This window comes from Notothenia coriiceps, unplaced genomic scaffold (genome assembly GCF_000735185.1).
Source record: "Notothenia coriiceps isolate Sejong01 unplaced genomic scaffold, NC01 NC01_scaffold00032812, whole genome shotgun sequence".
Classification (NCBI taxonomy): domain Eukaryota; kingdom Metazoa; phylum Chordata; class Actinopteri; order Perciformes; family Nototheniidae; genus Notothenia; species Notothenia coriiceps.
Genome location: NW_011365513.1, coordinates 228,971 through 236,292, shown reverse-complemented (window position 1 = coordinate 236,292; position 7,322 = coordinate 228,971). Strand labels below are relative to the sequence as shown.

General features: G+C 37.5%; 1 long non-coding RNA gene across 1 annotated transcript; it reads right to left on the bottom strand.

Annotated features, from left to right (window-relative positions):
• Positions 1 to 1,901: 1,901 nt before the first annotated feature.
• Positions 1,902 to 6,636, bottom strand: LOC104961180 (uncharacterized). The gene is made up of 2 exons (XR_800070.1): positions 6,542 to 6,636; positions 1,902 to 3,465 (listed from the first exon to the last, which is right to left on the bottom strand). It is a non-coding gene; the product is annotated as an uncharacterized lncRNA (long non-coding RNA).
• Positions 6,637 to 7,322: the final 686 nt, after the last annotated feature.

Sequence of the window (7,322 nt, the reverse complement as noted above, 5' to 3'; positions counted from 1 at the left end):
TAAAGATGACATCATGCCCTGCTGGATGATTGATGCATGTTTGTCATGGGAACAGACTACACACACACACGTGCCCACACACATGTCCAGGCCTGCTGTTTAATGATGAAAAGTTTAGTTCTTTGTTACCATGACATCATCCTCACCTTGGTTTAATCACTGGGGGAAAATACATTTAAGAACTGTACTTAAGTATAATTTTGAGTTTTTTGTACTTAACTTGAGTGTTTAAATTTCTTGTTAGGATTCTTCATACTCTACAATTCAGGGGGAATTATTGTATTTTCCCCTCAAGTGGGAGTGTGACAGATATACAGGCAACTATTGCTCTTTAGATTTAGATCAATCTAGCTAAATCTTAGCTTTTCAGATAAACACTTTGTTTTTCCATACTAAAAATGAGTGTGGGTGGGGCAAAGTAAGTCTTTGATTATTTGTTATATGTTTGAAAAAGCTTTTTTTGTATTAACTATATAAAAAACACATTACAGTTTGATGAATCATAAATATAGCTAAGATAAATTGTCCTATTTTAAAAGATAACACATTGAATTTCCACAGCCTTAGTAAGACAATGTGCCACCCAAATCCCCAGAACAGGAAATAGTGCACTTTTTCATATTGTATTTTTATTATTTTTACAATTAAAATGTTAAAAAAATAGACACTCAACAATTCAAAATAGGAGCTTGCTGCTGTTTAAGAAAAATGTATTTACCACTTTAACCTTTTCATTATTCTGAAAAAAAATCTGGATCAGAATAAAAACAAATAAGGATATTATTAACTTGATATCTTCATGTAAATATATAAACACCGTCTGATTAGTCTTTACTATTTATTAATGACAGGTTTTGAGCGGTTATTGTGAAGTCCATGAATGAATGAAAACACCAGAAGCAGGTTTGGTGGGTCAGCTTGCTACAACTTTAATCCAAACATCGCTCTGCATATTCAATACATCATCATATCCTCTACATAGCTCCCTCTCATATCTCTAAACAATTTTAACAAAATAAGTCTAGTAGCACATCATCCAATAACATTTTATTTTACAATTCTCTCTGTGTACTGTAGTGTTTTTCTCTTTAAACATCAGGAATATTTGTTCGTTGTCTTTTATTTTATTTAAACACGGAGACGAGACAGAGTACACGAACGATGAGTCCAGTGTGAACAGACACACACTCTCCTGTACACACACACATCAAAATAATGTAATGTCTGCTAAAGAAAGGCCTGTTGTGTTTTAAGCTCGTTTGGAGAGAAGCTGTGGATGAAATGATTTTCGCACTATAAAGAAACGTTTTGCTGAGTCGGTCCCTGTTTTTTGTTTGTCATGTTTGACATGATACATTCCTGCTGAAGGTTTCACACTAATCCACTAATCCAAACTGATTTTAAAATATTTTGTTTGTAGTTGGATCAGAAAAAGCGAACCTTAACTCCTTTACTATGCTCGTTTACATGGACCTAAAATGACAGCATGAGTGGCGCTAATGTTTAGGATCCACATGCCAACGTGCACCCTCTACATTCATCTGATGGCAAATAAACATGCATGTCTGTATAAACACCTTGGTAATCATCATTTAGTAATACTTTAACAAAAAGACTGAATTTAATGCCATCAGATGAATGTAAATGCTGCAGCAGCACAAGGCTGAACATGCAGAGAGATCCAACATGACTGTAAATAAGTACTATGAAATAAGCCTCATTTCCCATTAGCTTTGTTCTTTCACCGTTTTTGAGTTGTCTGGTCATGAATTTAGTTATTAGAAGAGTAGATATTATAAAAAGTCGGTACCTAATTTAGATCCATCCTGTAACAGTTCAAATATTTTATTCTGGATCAATAGATCATCCGCTTCGTCCTTAGTCATGAACGAGGCATCATCTTTCAGTTGACGGGAATCGTTGGGCTAAATCCACAATAGTTTGATGAAATAATCTAAAATGAATGTCAATTTACAAGATTTGTTTATGAGCTTTAACCACCACGTTACAGGCTCCTTCACCCGGAGAAAGCTCAGGTAGAAGCGGATGAAATATTGTGGATTAGCAACTTCAGCTTCTCTCCTCTCGAAACACTGACAGACCTCTGGCAGTCAAAAAACAAGTGTGTGTGTGTGTGTGTGTGTGTGTCGAGAAAGTGTGTGGTTGCGTTTGTCCGCACACATACACAAACGGTGGTGTAAGTTACATCAGAGGCACTTTAAGCCCCGTTTCTGTGCCACAAGAATGAAAAAAACATAAATTTTTATTTTAATAATTTGGCTTCAAGTTTTAACCCCCCACCCTGAAACTCCCAAAGAAAAGTAAAGACAAAAAATATTAAAAAGTCCATGTTAACACGGCTGCCTTAAACCGGAACAGAGCAGAGTCGGACTTCCTGAAAACATCGCGAGCACTTTCCAGCAGACAAATCATGTTCAGGGAAAATGACACTCTTTTCTAAATATTAATTCTGACATTTTATTGATAGGAATTTACTTTTTTTAAATGTGTCTTTTTATTAAAGTCGGACGGTTCAATTTGATGTAGATGTACTGCGTAGTTACACTGTATTTGGGGCCGTATTAATAAAACAGAGCAAAAAGAACAATAGCTAGGTCTGGAGCAAATAAGACAGTACAGTATGCCCCTCGTGAGTTAGAATTTGATCAAACACTGATTTGTTCAAGAATATGCACAATGTCCACAGAACATTACGAGGAATATTAAAGTTGTTAAAACTTGATTTGTACTCCTTTTATACAGAGCCTCAGGAGAATAGGTAGAAAACACATTATATATCAGACATTTTGTTTTTACTGAGCTTTAGCAGTGCATGTTCAGAAACAAATAAGCATTTAATAAAATGATAACCTCCGTTGCCAAGTTTGTAACGCATTATTTATCATTTTTTCTTCCCTGACAAAAAAAGGAAAGGATGAGCAATGTTTTTGGAATTAAAATAGCCAATTTGCATATTTGTGGTAGCCTGGCACCAAATATCTCTGCTGGAAAGTGTTGCGTTCGCTTGCATCCCGGGGATGTGAGCGCCACCTCTGGCAGGGTTTCTGTGTGGAAGCCGGCCTGCTGGAGAACGCTTTATTAACCCAGAAATCAGCAGAGAAACCAACAGAGGAAGCCCCCACCACAGCTGAGAGAGCCGAGAATAAAAACGACAACAAAACTCCCCGCCGCAGAAAACAACAACAACACAAAAACAAAATAAACCGAGAAGCTTCTGAATCCTCTGTAGAAACCACAACCTTTATAATCCCTCTACAATTATGTACAATTAGACTTTATACAAGTAAAGCAGTGATGCTCTCCTCACAGCGCTCTCTGTTTCTGTGAGTGTGTGTGAGTGTGTGTGTTCTAGGTGGAGCTGCTCTTGGAGAAGTTGGGGTAGAGGACGGCTGCCGTCACGGCGACCATCACTGCGATGACCGGCATCCAGGGGCTCCAGCCGCTCTGTGGGGAGAGACAACAACCACAACAAGTTAGTCTGCAGCGACGTGAACAATGTTCTGACAGAGAGAAACATGAAAGAAAGAAGAGAGGAAGATGAAGAAGAAGAGCAGAGGAAAGAGGACTGCAGAAAAGAAAAACAGTCAAGCCTATGAAGCCCAAAGAAAACTGATGATATTTGTTATTTTGTGAGCAAACTAGTCATTTATCTAATTGGGAAGGGTGATCTAAAAGCACAACACTTTGATAATAATCGACAGTTATTAACATTAATGTTAATTGGGAGGGTAAGGCTGGGCAATATATCAATATTTAAATAATCCAAATGAGCTTTAATATGATATTTTCTTTATTTAAAGGCTGCATTACATACACGCTTTGTACATTTCCAGACTGTTCATGCATTTAAAAAATTAAACAATAAAACACTTAACAGGTAAAACAATAAAAATGTATATAGAAGAATATTTTTTACAATATAATTATAAATCTTAACTCAGCTAAATTAGCTCATTAGTTGAAATGTAATTTTGGAAGAATTTCTGTTTTCTTTGAAGTCGTCTGAGTTCAAGCTCATCTATCGACTAAATCATATTTTTCACTTACGAGGCTTTTTCATGGCATTTCATTAACATCCGTTTCCATTTTCACATGTCAATGATTTTCAAATGAATTCTTCATCGAGGTCTAAAATGTGCATAGTCCTTTCATGGGCTCAACAGATGGTTTCTGCTGAGGAGAGTCAGCGCTCTGGTGTTTGGGGGAAAGCTGACTAACTGGATGAAATATTAGGTTTAAAGAGTGGTGTCAAAATGACTTGACTGAACAATGACAAATAAAAAATAACATATTCTGGGGCTTCAGGAGAGTTAGAAGAGAGAAATAAATAACAACAGGAAGCAGCAAAGTAAAGGAGGAAGCTACCTGACTAGAAAAACAGAAACGTTACAGACCGGTTTTGCTTCAACAACTGGAAACACTTGTCACACACTCCAAATAAACAAACAAGCAGAAAACACAGGACGGACGGGATGGAAACAAAGATGGATGTTTTAAACGTGAAGAAACGGCAGTGAGGCCAAAGAAAGACTTGGAATCAAAAAGATGGATGGGTCAGTGTTACCAAATGAATCCTGTGAGCAGGTCAATAAAGACCAAATGGAAAAATACATGAGATGAAGCTGCAGACCGGATGCAAGAAATGGAAGAAACAATTAGAAACAAACCACAAACCCTGTTGCAAGAGATGAAGAAAATGAGGCATACATTAAAAAAATGATAGTTCCAGCACCCTGAAAGTGAGGGAGAGCCCTGAAGTGACGTTAATGGATGAGTGAGAGAGGGAGGCGGTGTGAATAAGGATATGTTCAGATGTGAAGCCCAACTCTTTAGAGGGAATCCTTTATCATAGAATAAATAAGGTCAGAAATAAAGACTTTTATACTGTAATGAAAGTAACCCTTTCAAAATTCTGGATTCTTAGAGCGACTGTTTACGGCTCAGATCCATTTCAACCCTTCTTCATTCATTCAGAGCTTCTCATTTTGCATGAAAAGATTTCAAATTGGCCAAGTTTTTCTAATATGACTTTAACAAATGTACGTACACTGTTAAGAAAAAATGATAATCAAAATAAATGTCATTATCTTTAATAAATACTACATTTCTCTGAGTCTTTACCTTGAATGTTATCGATCTTGTACTTTGTGTTAACTCACAATACATGTTTCTGCACCCCAATAACATGCCAGTATCCTCTCAACTGTCCATTTGTTTTGTCGATCAAATATTCCTAGAAAGTTTATCAAAATAAGAAATCATATTTTTAACCTAAAGCCTTTTTTAAGGACTAAATTCTATATATTTCTTAAAAAAATGCAATCCTTTGAATCTTTTCACTGCTGAAAATAGTCCTTAACAAATGCATTATTTCCTACTGTTTGAGGAATTAGTTAAAAACTACAATGACCTGCTTAATAATATTTTTACTTTATATTCGTGAACCTATATTAAATGATGTATATCTTACATATTCTTGACAATAAGAAACGTCTAGAATAAAATAGTTTTATAATGAATTTTGCAGAGACTTCAGTCTATTGACTACTGTCAGAATCACTTTATGCTTTTACTTTATTTCCCTTACAAAGTAAATGTAAGAGCCCGAGTGCTTTTCTGAGGAATAATGTTTACTAGAGGATGAAGAAAGGAAAAGTGTCTTAAGGCTGTCAGGACAGCAGGTGTCCCTTTAGAGAGCAGAGCAGGGTGAGCCCAGCAGAAGCAGTGAGACGGACAGCCGTGCAGTTAGAGCCGCTCACAGCAGGAGGCAAAGACCAACGCAATGATGAAGATGATGATGGTGGTACACAATCTTACAGGGAAGTGACAGCGGCGAGGAGAGCGTCCTGATGATCAGAATTCAGGGTTCAAACCTAACCTCCTTCGTGTTACAGCAGCCTGCACCATGATGAGTTTACTGATCCTCCTTCTCTTAACTCATGTTGTTTTAAAGGGATGAAAGCTAAGTGTGACCAAGTGTGTCCAAGGAAACTCAACAACTCAGTTAGTGTTGAAAGTCTGCTCAGGTTTGTTTTATACAAACATCATATTATAAGTTATGTATCTCTTCATTTCATATCAATTCGAACATCCAGAAGAGACTTTGAAAAAACGCAAATCTGATGTTTTGGTATCATTTCTTTCTATTTGTCTAACAATCTTAACTTAAGGAAGCCCCTTTAATGCCCAGTAGATATGGTGGTCATAGAAAAACTACTTTAGTAAAGCCCTTGGAGGTTAAAGGTCATTTACATGGTTTATATTTAAGGAGAATAATCATTTAAGTAAAATGGAAGAATTTAGGGTCAAAACATTGTCATTTAAACTGGACTAATTCCGGAACATGGGTACTCTCCTTCTCACTACTGACTTAATCTCGTTTGTCAATATGTGACCCTGAATTCATCACAGGTCAGGACGATGCTTCCACCTCCGTCATCTTCCCTTCCACAGACGACGGACAGATGGAGGCAAAAGAGAGGCAGGCAGAGAGACAGACTGATGTCATGTCGGTGTATACCTTTCTACCACAACTGGCCGAAACACCAGTACAGCAGAGCCAGGACAAGGCCAATGAATATGGCTTGGACAGGCTGCAGTATGGATGGCTAGAGGGGGACGNTATGGTATAAAATGGGTGATGTTAGCATAGCAACCAAAGCTAAACTGTCTCAAGTAGAATCATAATGAAAAATACGCCGATAGCAACAAGTAGTCAAGATAGACAGTTTAGCTTTGGTTGCTATGCTAACATCACCCATTTTATACCATAGAAACGTTCATAACAGCGTTGTGATGCCAAACAGCGGCCAGCACCGCAGCGGTCGGTAAATGCCGCTGAAACACATTAATAAAAAATGAACCACGGCACTCTGGAGAAAAGTATAAGTTTGGAGAAGTAGTTATTTTATTTAATCTGGCTTCGTATTATTAAAAGCAACACTATCATCGACCCGACGCAGTCCCCCATTGGTGTTGTTGTTGTGAGCGCCGTTGGGGAGAAAATCAGCGACGTAAACAGTGACGTCATGACGCAGCCGTGGCAGAACCAGTCGGGCTCTGGGCGGTGTGAACAACACGGGGGCTGAAAATAAAAACCGGTTCCGAACCAGAAGAGCGCAAGCACGGAGCTAGAATGGGAACCGCGTTCGTGTGAAAGGGGCATGACAGAACATTTCATTATTGCTTAACATACACTGAACAAAAATATATATATGACACTTTTGTTTTTGCTCCCATTTTTCATGAGATGAACTCAAAGATCTAAAACATTTTCTACATACACAAAATAACCATTTCTC